General features: G+C 39.5%; 1 long non-coding RNA gene across 1 annotated transcript; it reads right to left on the bottom strand.

The window, feature by feature from the left end:
* Positions 1 to 776: 776 nt before the first annotated feature.
* On the bottom strand, positions 777 to 4455 carry LOC128640079 (uncharacterized). Its single transcript, XR_008399287.1, has 4 exons — positions 3606 to 4455; positions 3148 to 3269; positions 2079 to 2170; positions 777 to 1013 (listed from the first exon to the last, which is right to left on the bottom strand). It is a non-coding gene; the product is annotated as an uncharacterized LOC128640079 (long non-coding RNA).
* Positions 4456 to 16583: the final 12128 nt, after the last annotated feature.

The raw sequence follows: 16583 nt of genomic DNA, 5'->3' as shown, positions 1-16583 counted from the left end.
GGGAAATTATTATCTGACTATTTATCAGGTTATAAGGGGATATCTCTTATTAATAGAAAAATTAGAGGTTAACATCTATGAGTATGATTGGGCGTTTAATTGTCTATTCAAAATTTCCCTTAACATGTAAACAGTGCAGTTGCTCTCTTATGCTATTGAAACTGTGAAGTTTTGTCTTTGTTTTTGTATTGTTTTTTTATTCTTATCTTGCCGCCTGTATCACTTTTGCAACCTCAAATAAAATACTTTAAAAAAAAAAAAAATTATTTGTGCATTGCTGCTCCTTCAATAAATGATACCAAGAGAATGAAATAAATTAGAAAATCGAAGTAAATGCGACATTTTGTGAAAATTATATCCTCTATCTGAATCAGGCAAAATATTTGGTTTTCTTTTCATGTCCCCTTAACTTTCCAATTATCTGATCTAGCTGATTCAAAATCATAAAACTTTTTTTGACTTTATAGTCCATTTCAATGTATACCAGATAAGCAAACACTGTACTAACTTTAAAAAAAAACAACAAATTTATTTGTTACATAACTAAATTTTACATGCATATAAAACATCAATAACCTGTGAATTTATATATATATATATATATTTTATTTTTTTTCTATTAATCTATCCATCTCTATAATATAACTTTTTAAAACTATAAAAATCTGTGGTAAAGGTCAGGCACTGTCAGTCATTTCCAATAGCTCCGCTCTGGTATTCTTTGGATGTATCAGATGCAAAATGTAAGAAATACTTATTTTCAAATAAAGTCAGTATAGTTTTTCAAATGTTTTTTTTTAATTATTTTCTAACCAAAAATATGTTTTCTATTTGATTTATAGGTATTATGATTGCAGGGCAATTGTCAAAAAGAAGATGTCATTGATGCACTCCACAAAGAGAGTGCGTTTCAACAGTTGGGAGATGGAGGTGCTGGGAGATGGAGGTGCGGTACAAGCTTCTTGAAGAGTCTGTTGTCACTGGTGACGGAAGCTCAAGTAGGAGAGACGAATCTGTCAGGCAAAAGAGAGCTGGTGAGTAAAATTAAATATATGATTACTTTGATTACTTTGCATGGGTGTGGAAATAAAAAAAAAAAAAAAAAAAAAGGGAATAAAGTGGAAGACAAGACAATCGATTTATCCTTTAGCTATTACAATTTACTTTTTTTTTTTTGTTTTAAACAAATAAAGAAAGACCCATATCTGTAAGGCAAAAATCCTGTATGACGGGAGTTGCATTCTTGGCAGCATACATAGTTACATAAACATATGTCATAACTCAACTTCAATCATCCACATACATTTCTTGTGTATGTGAAAGATGGAATATGAATACATCTGGCATAGTTGTATATGACAGAATCAAAATCACACTTTATATAAGGCCGGTGAGGTAGCTTGAATGTCAAAATGCCCTGACTACAAAAGCCTGTTCAAAGATACAAAGGTTCAAATCCCAGCAGGGCCAACTCAGCCCTTAATCCTTCTGATGTTGCTCAAATGACTACCATTAAATTTCTTAATAATAACAACTATAACTATTCACCTGACGATTTTTTTTAATTTTTAGAGCGAGCGCTGAAAATGCGCTTCAAGAGTTTGAGTCCCACTGTGAGAAAGGCGCTATATAAATACTAGTTATTATATATATATATATATATATATATATATATATATATATATATATATATATATATATCATCCTTCTCCCTCACCATGGCCCTTCTTTTGTGTTCCCCTCACTCCCCTATGCCCCTTCATTTGTTGTTCCTCTATATCCTTTTTCCTCATGTCACCTTTCTTCTCTTTCCCTCCCAAGGCCCTTTTTTTTGTCTTTCCCTACCTCACCAATACCTGAATTTTATACGCTGTGGCCTTTGCATCCTTTTTTCTGTAATGTGACTTCAAATATTTAAAATATAAAAAAATCGACCATCACATTTAAATGCCTATTATGGGCTGTTGACAAGATTTTCTATATTTATTTCACTACCTGGCCTGTATAGGTTTTTTTTTTAAATTATGATTCATTCATCACTAATAACTATTGTTCACTAATACACGTGTTAGACTTACCTGTCTCTTATCCTTGATGTTTTCCAGATCACCGAAAATACTCTGCAGGGCGATCAGCCCCAAGCACGTCTCAGCCTAGTTCTGGTAAGTACCTAAATAAGGAATACAAACATAGGTTTTAGAAAAAAAAATGGATTGAAGATTAGATTTCTACTCCCAGAGTATTACATTCAAATAGTACCCTGTCCCAGTTCCCTAGCCCATCACTAATAACTATTGTTCACTAATACACGTGTTAGACTTACCTGTCTCTTATCCTTGATATTTTCCAGATCACCGAAAATACTCTGCAGGGCGATCAGCCCCAAGCACGCCTCAGCCTAGTTCTGGTGGTAAGTACCTAAATAAGGAATACAAACATCGGTTTTAGAAAAAAAAAATGGATTGAAGATTAGATTTCTACTCCCAGAGTATTACATTCAAATAGTACCCTGTCCCAGTTCACTAACCCTGTTACCTTTTTCTTGGCAAGTTACTTTCCATGATCAAGTGTTGTGCTTAAAGATATAATGAACCAAACATTTTTCTTTCATGATTTAATACTAGAATCTGCTAGAACAGCAAATTAATCTACTCAATTATTTGATACTCAATTTTTCTTTGTTCTATTATTATCTTTATTTTACAAACCAATAATGTAAGCCTGGTCCCCGTTTATTTTTTTTCTTTCCAACCCATGCATAGCGGCATAGTGCTTGCTTACATTCTTGATTTATAAAATAACAATAATAAGAAGACAACAAAACAAATGTTATGATAGGACTATAAATTTATAATGCTGCTTTATATTTCCTGCTCTTTCAAAATATTGAAAGTCAAATATTTGTTTTATTATCCATTGTATCGCGATTTTCATATAATGACTTTCATCAGCCTGATAATGATTCTGCCGTCCATCCACTTGTTGCGACTATCAGCTGACCATTCTCAGCCAAATGTATGGCACACTATTCACCTTTTCATTCAATAATTTGTTTTTGCTATGCTTTACCATTTAAAAAAAAAAATGTAATATTCAAAATAAATATTGATGTCTTCACACAAACTTATTATCTATAATTTAGTATACCTTGGCTTGTGCTGATTTTATTCTATATTTAACAGTGTTAGTAACTCGGATTCGGATCCCACCAGTAGCAGCCTCTGGAAGTGGAGAGATGCCCACTACTCCTCCACGTAAGTTATAACAAACTGAAAATATAAACAAACAAGACAGGCAATAATTATCTGGACATTTTATGTAATTAAGCCTTTACTATAGAAAAATAATCAGCTACAAATGATTTATTACGCAATTTTTCTACAAATAAATTTGTTAAAGGGATACTAAACCCTATTTTTTTCTTTCATGATTCAGATAGAGCATGAGATTTTAAGCACCTTTCTAATTTACTCCTACTATCAATTTTTCTTTGTTTGAACTACGAGGCATGTCTGCAGGTGGAAGCCATAGCAGTCAACTGCATTCACCTGTTATTAGTGTAGAGGAAAGTCCTGTAGTAAATATTGAACAAACATGCTTCTCACCATCGTCATCTGTCAGCGTTGTCCAACCATCAACAGAACATCATGCCCCCATTGTGGATGAGCAGACAGCCCAGAATCAACCACCTCAACTGGAACAAACAAGCCAACAGAACCGGAAACACAACCTCGGTATAGCCAGACGGAAGAATTACTTCTTGAAAATTTACTTGCAACAAAAAAATTGACAAAAGCGTTCAACAATATGAGAAAGGATTTACATAGATACATAGACAGGGCATTAGCCCGTGTCAACAAAGAACAGAGGCAAGCAATAGATCACATGCACAAATCCATTTTGGATGCAATTTATCTAAATCAACACAATGTTTCATCACATGAAACATATATAGAAGTTTATTATATTACTTAATTTTATGTCTCAAAATTACTAGCTGTGATACTTATTATTTTACAGAGGTTTCAATTGAAAGTTAAATTAAAACCTTCTTTATGAGCAGCACTCCATGCCGGTTTAATAAAAATTATTTATAGGAAAGTTATTGATTTGGGGCTTGGTATGTTTTTCACCCCTTATTGTTTTCCCACAGTTTAACATATACCTCTACTGGTTAGAGGAGGTTACATTATCTGTATTAAAGGACCAGTAAACACAGCAGATTTGCATAATCAACAAATGCAAGATAACAAAACAATACATTAGCATTTACTCTGAATTTCAAATGAGTAGTAGATTCTTTTCTAACACATTTTAAAGTTATGTATATTTCCACTCCCCCTGTGCCATGTGATAGCAATCAGCCAATCACAAATGCATATACGTATAAAATAAAAGAGAAAGTGGACTCTCCTGGAGGTGCGCAAAAAAAGGGTGAATTGTGGCTTGGCCGAAGGATGATCGTGAAGGTGAGGAGATTCCTGAGCCAGCACTACACACGGATAAACAGGCAGCACTCTTGTTGGTATAGATAGAACATGTATCTGTAGGGACAGAAGAGAGAGAGGCGCCTTATGGGACAGTATCACTCGTCACGAAAGGATAAAGAACACACAACAGCCCAGGGTACTCACAAGAGTTGCGGCATAACAATATGCCTCACAGCGCAGGACGGGACCTTAGTCGCCCGACAGACAAACCAGTAGGAGGAAGCCCGGGGGTCCAGGACCCAATCAGCAGCCGCAGACAGCAGAGCGTCACAAGAGAGCTGTCCGTGGTGTGTCCAATCACCAGTGACCCAGTTAGAGAGACAGGCAGGCGGACCAACCATAAAACAGCAAGCGGAGATATCACAGTAAAAGGATTTTATTTAAAACCAGAGTTAAAACATATGCATTATATGCGGTAAAAGCAACGCGTTTCTCGACCTTCCGGTCGTTTCATCATAATATTAGCCTGATGAAACGACCGGAAGGTCGAGAAATGCGTTGCTTTTACCGCATATAATGCATATGTTTTAACTCTGGTTTTAAATAAAATCCTTTTACTGTGATATCTCCGCTCCCCGCTTGCTGTTTTTTGGTTGGTCCGCCTGCCTGTCTCTCTAACTGGGTCACTGGTGATTGGACGCACCACGGACAGCTCTCTTGTGACGCTCTGCTGTCCGCGGCTGCTGATTGGGTCCTGGACTCCCGGGCTTCCTCCTGCTGGTTTGTCTGTCGGGCGACTAAGGCCCCGTCCTGCGCTGTGAGGCATATTGTTATGCCACAACTCTTGTGAGTACCCTGGGCTGTTGTGTGTTCTTTATCCTTTCGTGACGAGTGATACTGTCCCATAAGGCGCCTCTCTCTCTTCTGTCCCTACAGATACATGTTCTATCTATACCAACAAGAGTGCTGCCTGTTTATCCGTGTGTAGTGCTGGCTCAGGAATCTCCTCACCTTCACGATCATCCTTCGGCCAAGCCACAATTCACCCTTTTTTTGCGCACCTCCAGGAGAGTCCACTTTCTCTTTTATTTTATACGTATCTGCTTTTCCATTCTTGGAACCTGGTCAATAATATGAACTGAGAGAAAAACTGTGACCAACAGGCCTGCCAGGCTGCAGGGTTTTTAGCAAGTGCTTATGGTCTGTTAGTACTGTGATTTAATGAGAAGTTTATTGTAGCTAATGTCTACTTTCTGTAAAGGCTGACTTGAAAACTAAAAGCTCCTTATTTCCAATGTTATAATTCTTTTCTGCTGGGCACATCTGTTGAGAATAGGAAGCACAGGTGTATAATAGCATTTCTGGCTCAATTCTTAGAGAAAGAAGAGCTCCCACTGCTGAGCCTAATGTATCAAGTTCAGCTATAAAAGGCAATGCTGGATTTGGGTGCAACAGAATAATGTCTGAAGTAAATTTAGTTTTTAATTGTTTGAAGGCAGTTTTTGTTTGTACTGACCTAGAACCACATTTTGTGAGTTAAATATTAGAAACTATTGTTCCCGAGAAGCTTATAGGGAAATGTTATAATACAATCGGCCGCATAGAATAACTGATCCAGATAGCAGTTAAATAGGGCATATAGTCACTAGAGAGGAAGTTTATATGCACTTTTTTCACAAATGACTGGTTTAGAAATTTTTTTTTTTGAGGATTAATTTTTTTTTTTTTTATTTTTTTTTTATTTATTAAGGTTATTATAAATGGTACAGTCAAATGAAAATTCAGTTTCAAACATATAGGAAAATTACCAAACAATAAACATGTGAAAATTCACAGTAAGTACTGTTAATCGCCCCATTTAAAAGATATTAGATAACCTCAGGTTTTCAATTTAAAGAGTGTCCCCTTCACATATTGCATAGAGTCAAGAACAGTGATTTCCCTTCAAGAATATTAGAGGCCTCTCTTGGACCTCCCAGAAAACAATCCGAAACCTAGTAGGGAATTTTAGGGGAAACAAAGAAAATAACAAAACAACTGGCTTGTTAAATAGCATATATCAAATAGATTAGGTATATATTGAAACTCTAAATGGCAGTAGAAATCCCATATGTACATGTATTATGTGGAAACATACAGGGGCTATAGATCTACCTATACCCTACAGCCAGGTTCAGGTAATAATTGGGGGTAAAAATGGGAAAACTCAGGTACTTGCATATCTACTAGAAATTCAAAGACATTTGAAGATCAGACTTCAAATCAAACATGTCTAAAAGTGATGAGGTGTACAGCCCTAAGGTTTACCTGCTTAATTAAGCATAGATTAATAACTTTGTAGACTGTCATTAACAGAATCAGGCTATGTAACAAGGTTATGGCAATATACAGGCAATATTTGGCAGTGTAAACCCCCCAAAGTTGATATAAGTCCTAAGAACTTGGGCAGCCAGAAACAGACTATTTTAACAGGCATAACAGTAATATGGCAGTTGATGTCAAAATATATGTCAGGAAAACAGGAGCAGCATCCACATTGAAAACAAATACGCAATGTGATGGGAAATTGTGGCGGTAATAAACAAAAACAAAGACCAAGTAGAGAAGGGTGAGCTGGATGTGATAGATATATGTAAGATATTGCTGCACATTAAATATTTTTACAGTTATGAAAATAGTCATGTAGTGATAGAAAACTATCTGGATGGTATGTGTCAGTTGGGAACAAACCAGACAAGTCCACATAGACGTTTGAAGTCCTGCAATGGTGTGCAGCGTTCTGCATACTTCTCTGACCCCAGAACATCTAACTGCCGTATTAGGATGATAGCTACCCAGGGCAAAAACTGGGCCAGTTAACTACAGAAGGAAAGAGCAGTTTTCAGATGAGTCAAAACCTAGACAGTTCGGTCATATTTTGTTCCGTGTGGACCCAAGGATATTGAGGTAACACCGGACTTCCCAAATGGTCTAACCTATGCCCACCTTCCACATACTGAACAGTCCCAGCAATTCGGCGTGTCTTACCACCATGGGAATGAAGGGTGGTTGTTGTGAGCACAATGTGGCGTCCATTTGCAGAGCCACCCAGTGAGGCGATCCTACAGCCCGGTCTCCATACTGTAACTGAGCCAGGTAATACAGCCGCCTTGTAGAATATCGCTGCAGATGGCCCCCTTCCAACACAAGCCCATCTGCGGTAACTGAATAGGGAGACTGCCTGAGACTTCTCAGCTGCTGAGGTATTACAAAGGTGTTTCGCTCAAGGTGAGGTAGCTGGCGCGCCGCCGCGCGTACCTCCATCACAGCCCCTGGTGTATTTCCATTAAATGAAATCTTCCACTCGCGCGGCTGTACCCCGCAACCATCGGTAAGTTCAGGGGTTAGTGCGGCTCGCATGTGGTGTGGTCTCTCTGCGCCTGAGGTATCGCTGCTCTGAAGCAGCGTAGTCGGCTGCGAGTCCGTTGTTGCTCCGTAAGCAGTTGGAGCTCGGGCCTGCTGATGGGCATCTCTAATTTGAAAAGGAGAATGTTCTCCAGATAAGGCTGTTGCGACCAGTATGTTCCCCTGTATAGCACAGTCCTGGGGATCTTGTGTTCCTTTAGGCAGATGGAAGGGTACTAGTTCCTCTGCAGCTTGTCTCAGTGTTTGCTGGCTCTCTTGTTCTATCCCGAAGGCCTCACACAGGTGTCGTTCGAGGGATAAAAAATGTTCATGTAGGAGCTGCAAAATCTCTGACTCTAAGCTGTGTATCATGCTTGAAGTATATCTTCAATCTGAATTAGACACGTTAGGTATGTGCAGCGGACTTTTGGCACTGCGCAACGACTGAGGCCCGTAGGTGCTCAGACGGGGGGGTTTAGTAGAGGCCGAAACCTCTCGGTAAGCTCCGGAAGATTAAGCTTGCAGAAATCTTGGGAATCTAGGTATGAAATTGAAGAGCAATCTCATCCGATTCAGAATATGGGTGTCACTAGCTTAGGTGGTAGCACAAGTAGGTGATATCACACAGATAAGCCTGGAAAGCTGGAGCAGCTGTAAATCTCACGACCTGTCATGGCCGCCGCCCGGAAGTCCCCCCTAAACTATGTAATCTTAATATGTACCTAGCACTGTAATATATGCTTGTTCTCACTAGCAAATGTATAAGTTTCATCTATATCTCCTGTTCTTCAGCTATGTATCTTCCCACATAAGCTATGCAGGGAGGACAATGGAGAGGTTGTTTGATATGCTTTTCTAAAATAGTGCAAGGTAGAGGACTTATTCTACTGACTTGCTCCATCTGCATCCCTATATAGTTACCATTATATATATCACCTCCCCCCCCCCCCTCACATCCATAGTCACCCAACTTGGTGACTTTTTTAGCGGTATTAACCCGCTGAGAAATATTAACTTCTCTCTTCAACATTATATGCCCCATTGGGTACAAGAGTTACCTGTTCTGTCAAGAGAGGGAATTGGCATCTTAATACTAATTTTATACCCACACACATAAGTTTGTAAATTTGTGCCTCCTCTGTGATGCTCTGCTGTCAGCGGCTGCTGATTGGGTCCTGGACTCCCGGGCTTCCTCCTGCTGGTTTGTCTGTCGGGCGACTAAGGCCCCGTCCTGCGCTGTGAGGCATATTGTTATGCCACAACTCTTGTGAGTACCCTGGGCTGTTGTGTGTTCTTTATCCTTTCGTGACGAGTGATACTGTCCCATAAGGCGCCTCTCTCTCTTCTGTCCCTACAGATACATGCATATACGTATAGTCTGAGTTCTTGCACATGCTCAGTAGGAGCTGGTGACTCAAAATTAGTGTAAATATAAAAGACTGTGCACATTTTTTTTAATGGAAGTAAATTGGAAAGTTGTTTAAAATTACATGCTGTATCTGAATCATGAAAATTTAATAAAACCTGAGTGTCCCTTTAACTATATGTGATACTTCCATCTCATTTTCAGTCCATGTTGTGTATTCCCCTCTACTGCAATCTTCACTAAAAGTACCCCAAAGTTTGGAATATAAGCTGCTGTATTTCATACCACACGAGCCACTTGGGGAAGATAATAAAGAAGTGTCTTTATGATATATAGTATTAAAATAGTGTAAGCTAGAGGACCTACTTTACTACTATGGGTCTTTTTATAAAGCATAAGGTCATGTGTATTTTTGTTATTCACTGTACCTTATTTGCACTTTAGTTGTGGGAAGGGGGTGCTTGTTGACTCTTCATCAGTGTATCAGGAGCCACAGAAATTCAGGTGACTTCAGATCTGTGTCCTTATATTTTTGTATATTTATAATATCTGTGCCAATAGGAACTCCTCGGAAATACTCTTGGGATGGGTAAACTATGTAATCTTAATATGTACCTAGCACTGTAATGTATGCTTGTTCTCACTAGCAAATTTATAAGTTTCATCTATATCTCCTGTTCTTCAGCTATGTATCTTCCCACATAAGCTATGCAGGGAGGACAATGGAGAGGTTGTTTGATATGCTTTTCTAAAATAGTGCAAGGTAGAGGACTTATTCTACTGACTTGCTCCATCTGCATCCCTATATAGTTACCATTATATATATCACCTCCCCCCCCCCCCTCACATCCATAGTCACCCAACTTGGTGACTTTTTTAGCGGTATTAACCCGCTGAGAAATATTAACTTCTCTCTTCAACTTTATATGCCCCATTGGGTACAAGAGTTACCTGTTCTGTCAAGAGAGGGAATTGGCATCTTAATACTAATTTTATACCCACACACATAAGTTTGTAAATTTGTGCCTCCTTCCATAATAAAAAATGTGTCATAGCTTATAAAGGGCCAGTATAAAATATCATTCTCTTAGGCAGCTATTCTTGATTCAGAGGGGCTAATATTAAGTTATCCTATAAATTAGTATACAAAATCTAAAAATAGGTATCATTACCTAGCAGAAATATTAGGCATTTATAATTCAAAGATGTTCTGTTGGGTCTTAATATTTAGGTTGGTTACTTATATATGTTTAAGTCGTATCATATCTGAAGCTGTCTATATTTAATGACATGGTTTATTGTCATATTGTTTTTGTATGAGCTAGTCCATTTCAACAATGTTATGTATATCATTATACAGGGAGTGCACAATTATTAGGCAAGTTGTATTTTTGAGGATTAATTTTATTATTGAACAACAACCATGTTCTCAATGAACCCAAAAAACTCATTAATATCAAAGCTGAATAGTTTTGGAAGTAGTTTTTAGTTTGTTTTTAGTTATAGCTATTTTAGGGGGATATCTGTGTGTGCAGGTGACTATTACTGTGCATAATTATTAGGCAACTTAACAAAAAACAAATATATACCCATTTCAATTATTTATTTTTACCAGTGAAACCAATATAACATCTCAACATTCACAAATATACATTTCTGACATTCAAAAACAAAACAAAAACAAATCAGTGACCAATATAGCCACCTTTCTTTGCAAGGACACTCAAAAGCCTGCCATCCATGGATTCTGTCAGTGTTTTGATCTGTTCACCATCAACATTGCGTGCAGCAGCAACCACAGCCTCCCAGACACTGTTCAGAGAGGTGTACTGTTTTCCCTCCTTGTAAATCTCACATTTGATGATGGACCACAGGTTCTCAATGGGGTTCAGATCAGGTGAACAAGGAGGCCATGTCATTAGATTTTCTTCTTTTATACCCTTTCTTGCCAGCCACGCTGTGGAGTACTTGGACGCGTGTGATGGAGCATTGTCCTGCATGAAAATCATGTTTTTCTTGAAGGATGCAGACTTCTTCCTGTACCACTGCTTGAAGAAGGTGTCTTCCAGAAACTGGCAGTAGGACTGGGAGTTGAGCTTGACTCCATCCTCAGCCCGAAAAGGCCCCACAAGCTCATCTTTGATGATACCAGCCCAAACCAGTACTCCACCTCCACCTTGCTGGCGTCTGAGTCGGACTGGAGCTCTCTGCCCTTTACCAATCCAGCCACGGGCCCATCCATCTGGCCCATCAAGACTCACTCTCATTTCATCAGTCCATAAAACCTTAGAAAAATCAGTCTTGAGATATTTCTTGGCCCAGTCTTGACGTTTCAGCTTGTGTGTCTTGTTCAGTGGTGGTCGTCTTTCAGCCTTTCTTACCTTGGCCATGTCTCTGAGTATTGCACACCTTGTGCTTTTGGGCACTCCAGTGATGTTGCAGCTCTGAAATATGGCCAAACTGGTGGCAAGTGGCATCTTGGCAGCTGCACGCTTGACTTTTCTTAGTTCATGGGCAGTTATTTTGCGCCTTGGTTTTTCCACACGCTTCTTGCGACCCTGTTGACTATTTTGAATGAAACGCTTGATTGTTCGATGATCACGCTTCAGAAGCTTTGCAATTTTAAGAGTGCTGCATCCCTCTGCAAGATATCTCACTATTTTTGACTTTTCTGAGCCTGTCAAGTCCTTCTTTTGACCCATTTTGCCAAAGGAAAGGAAGTTGCCTAATAATTATGCACACCTGATATAGGGTGTTGATGTCATTAGACCACACCCCTTCTCATTACAGAGATGCACATCACCTAATATGCTTAATTGGTAGTAGGCTTTCGAGCCTATACAACTTGGAGTAAGACAACATGCATAAAGAGGATGATGTGGTCAAAATACTCATTTGCCTAATAATTCTGCACTCCCTGTAGTAACCATATTGCTATGCTAAATACCTTAATAAAAACCTTTGATTAAAAAAAAACATTATTTAGAAGTATACATGTATTGATAATACTTACCCGTGTACTCCTTGTAGCATCCTCTTTTTTAAGGTCTGTCTTCTCCCTCAAAGTCAAGTCTACAGTTTTTGTTTAGTATTCTCTTAAAAATATTAGAAAAAAACAGAGAATATTTTATTAATAAATGGAAATAAATGATGGAATGTGGATTAAGTGGTAAATTTAAAAGTCACTCACTTGTTTGTGCCTCTGTGCAAAGCATTAATATTATTGGTTTTTTTTCTTATGAGGAGCGGACTTCCAGAATGAAAACACTGTCCTAGAGATTAACCGTATTTTTTTGCGTATGGTAGCAGCTGGCAGATTGTTAAATCTATATTTGTTTGTAGCACTAATATTTTTTCTTAGTGCCCAAAAATATTATTCATAGTTGTAATTCAAAGTTTTTTTTATTAAAAATTAAGACAATAATTTTGGATAACAGTCTCCAAAACTCCCACTAACTAATAAAAAAAATTGTGGCTTAACTCGAACTGTAACTAATGTGTGACAATGCTTACAACAGAAACTTTTCGTGTAACGTGTAAATATGTGTTAACAATTGTAAAATTATGATTAAGGTGCACTTATTAATTATAAACGTTTGTTTAGGCTAAATTAAGATATAAAAAAAAATAATAACAAAAAATATAAAGAAAGTCAATACAAAGTTGAAATTGTAATAAAATCAACCATCACACCCTTGGGAAGTAAAATCGATGTGACATAGAAAGTTATTTTTTTGGTCGCCATTCAATGACAAATCATCACATAACATTTCAATGTTTATTATGAAATATTTAAGGTTGAAGGTCACATGACGTTACCTTCAAATTACTAATATAAATCAAAATAATTGTATTTTTTGGCCTTAGCTTTTAAGTTTAAATTATTTGGAATTTGTTTTACATTTTTGGATGGATACCCTGCTGTAGTGGGAATAAAATATATTATGAATCAAAGAGGGGTAGAAAATTTTGAATTTGGGAAGTTACTTGATTGATGACCTCTAGCTAACTACAAAATATCATCAAAATAAGAGATCTTTTGCTTTAGGAGCCATGATGATTTGTCATGTAATGACAACCAGCAAAGCCGGATTAGCCTAACGGGATACCAGTAAATGTATTGGTGGGCGGCAGCAGCTATGGCTAGAAAAGCTACAATTTAAAGTGCTGATTAATGGATGTAATTGGGCTTTACAGTGCATATAGCAAGAATATGGGGAAAAATTTAATTAAAAAATAATATACTATAATTCTGAAACTAAATATTGGGGGGAAGGAGTATCCCAGTAATATCACCTTTGAGAAAAATTGAATGTGTGCATTATACTGAGTGAACGGAAAATAGGGCTGTTCGCCCAATTTTCCAGGGATGATTTTAATTCCCAGTCCAGTACTGACTGGCACACTGCACAAGGGGGTCAGCAGGAGATTATATCCACTTTTTAATCAGAATCAAAGCTGAGAGCTGGGTAACCCAGCTTTGGTAGATTTATTTTTAAAAATGTCATCTGCTCCAGGAGCTGGGGGGACAACTGTGAACGATGAGGTGAAAGTGTATTTCCTGTGATTGAAAATACACGTTCACTGTGGATGCTGGTTGGGGGACAGGAAACTAGCTCTTGGGCTACCACAGACAGGACAGGCCACAAATACCTCTTTTCATCCCAAAATGTCAAGGGATCTGTACTGGGGGGCAGGGGAGGTTGAGATAGGTAAAGCTTAACCATGTCGGCAGCATTGCTCTCTTTCATCGGGGGATCTCTAATGTCTCCAACCAATGTGCCCAGTGTATCAGCCCAAAAAGTAGCTGCTGTGGTGGGACAAGGACAAGCAGCAGTGCTAGAGCTTTTGGTTTTAGGTGACAGAGTATCGCTATCAGACTCTGTCATCTCTTCATCTTCCTCTACAGGTGACATTTTTTTTTGTCTATCATGCACCCTCTGTATCAATTTCTCCCTCCATGAGGTCAAGCTATTTGTACGGAGTGCTATATTTCCCTTTACTCTAGGATCACAAAGTGTGGCTAGCATGTAGTGAGGGCTAATGTCGATGCACTCTTTTACGCGCCGAGTCAGTTGCTCCTTCAACCTCCTTACAAGGGCAGCAACATCATCATGAAGATTACCACCAGGCAATACTTCCCTATTAGTAAGGAAATTATCTAATAGGTTCGAGAGGTGAGTGAAGAGGGGAATGACTTGTGCCAGGCTAGCGTTCTCTTGACTTAAATTTTCTGTCACCGCCCAAAAAGGTGTGAGGACTGCCACTACCTGTTCAATCATGGCCCAGTCATCCCTGCCCAGTGGTCTGTCAATGCCAATGGAATGTTTGTATGCCATTGCATGTATTGCCTTTTGCTGTTCTAATATACGCTCCAGCATATCTAATGTGGAGTTCCTTCTAGTACTCACATCTTGTTTGAGCCGGTGCTCTGCAAGTCCAAAATTTTTCTGTTCCTGCCTAAGGAGATGGCTATCTTTGACACTATGATGGAAGTGGCCAGCTATTTTTCGGCAACACTCCAAAAGTGTTGCCAACCTTCTGGTGTCGTGATCGAGGGCAGCCTTAACAACAAGATGCAGTACATGTGCCGAACAGCGTATACCCACAAACCCGCCATCCCGTAGCGCCTTTAGCATATTGGCTGCCGCATCGGTGACAACAAAACCCATTTGTGCCTTTGTCCCTGCCTGCTCTCCTAGCCACTGAGCCACCATATTATTCAGTGCATGTAGGATGTTCTGTGAGGTGTGCTGATGATCCATCACCTCAGCATGCAGGAGAAAGGAGCGGTACCCCTTGGCTACTGCACCAGTCACTGAGTCTGAGGTTTTTGAGCCTGAACTTTTGGCTGATATAACTGGTGGTGACACATTTGGCAGCCACCAATGTGCCGTCAAAGACAGGAAGGCATGTTGGCCACTGGGAGCACTCCATAGGTCAGTGGTGAAGTGCACTGACTGTCCAGCAGCCTTTACCAGCTCCTCCTTCAAAACAACAACGCATGATTGGTAAAGTGAGGGAATTACAGATCTACTGAATGTGGTACGAGCAGGAACTTTATAATGGGGTGCAACTGCCTCCATAAGTTGTTTAAAGGGGTCCCCTTCCACCATATTAAAAGGAGCCCCTCCAACGGCTATGAGCTGGCCAATGAGGCGTGTAATTTTTTGCACCTGCTGTCGTGACATCCGACTGTAATGAAATACACCAAATTGCTCCATTGTGGGCTGGGTGGATTTCATGGGATATTGGCTGACACTGATAGCAGCTGCACCAGAAGAGGCATGATCACCATGCCCCTTGTGATTCCTACTGGTGGTGACTGTGACACTGCTAGTAGTAGTTCCCCTAGTAGTGCTGGCTGGAGCAGAGACACCACTTTCTTCCCTTAACACCACTGGCTTGTGATGGATGCGAAGGTGTTGGTTCATTCCTGAATTGGTCAGATGCCCCAACACTCTACCCCGGCTGACTTCCCTACCACACAATTTGTATTTGGCTTGGCGACCATCACCAATAGCCTCAAAATGCTCCCACACTTGTGCATGATGGGTACCTTTGCCACTGTGCAGTGAAGAATCTTTTGTGACAGTTTCTTTGGCCGCACATGCTGTAGCAACTTCTTTTGTTTTTGTTATTTCATGGCCTTCTCTCTGTGATGTAACAGGAGGAGGCCTAAACATTGAAGGGATGGTGGGAATGGAGGAGGTTAGTGGCCTACCAGTAGTGGCAGGTGCACTAACTACAATCTGGCTGGGAGACTCAACACGAGCTATTGGAGAGCTCGGTGACACTCGTGGTGACGATGTTGGAGACGGAGAGGAATACAAATCTATAGAATACTGTGAATGCTGGGTAGGTGAATAGTGAATTTGATCATCTGGTTCAAAATTATAAGATGACGCTGATTCGTCCATCTCAGTAAACATGGATTTATCACTAGCGACATATGTTGGGGAGCCCTCTTCTCCCTGGTGACTACTGGTGCCCTCTTCACGTATATCAATAGCAGATGGGCTATCAGTAATGTTGGCACTGGCAGTAGCAGTGGTGGTGGCGGCAGTATCAGCATGAGAAATTTTTTCTTCCTCATACTCAAATACTTCACGTTTGGGCTGCTTAAATGAATGTTCACTGGAAAAAGCCTGCGTTGGTACTGTTTGGCTTCTACTGTAAAACATTTTAGTTGGCAACACGGTACTAGAACTGGACATAGCAGAGGTGGTGACACAACTGGCACTAGTGATTGTACTAGTTGTTTTGGGGGGAAGCTCCGGAAAATTAAGACGCTGCTGAAATGCGGACTGCTTCCTGGTCTCAGAGGAGGACCTATCAACCCTGCTAGAGGATTGTGAACTTGAATTTTTACTTACAGCCCTTTGAAATTTAGAGGGTGGACT

Source organism: Bombina bombina, chromosome 9 (genome assembly GCF_027579735.1).
Source record: "Bombina bombina isolate aBomBom1 chromosome 9, aBomBom1.pri, whole genome shotgun sequence".
NCBI lineage: Eukaryota > Metazoa > Chordata > Amphibia > Anura > Bombinatoridae > Bombina > Bombina bombina.
The sequence above is the reverse complement of the archived record's forward strand: the minus strand, read 5'-3'. Positions and strand labels throughout refer to the sequence as shown.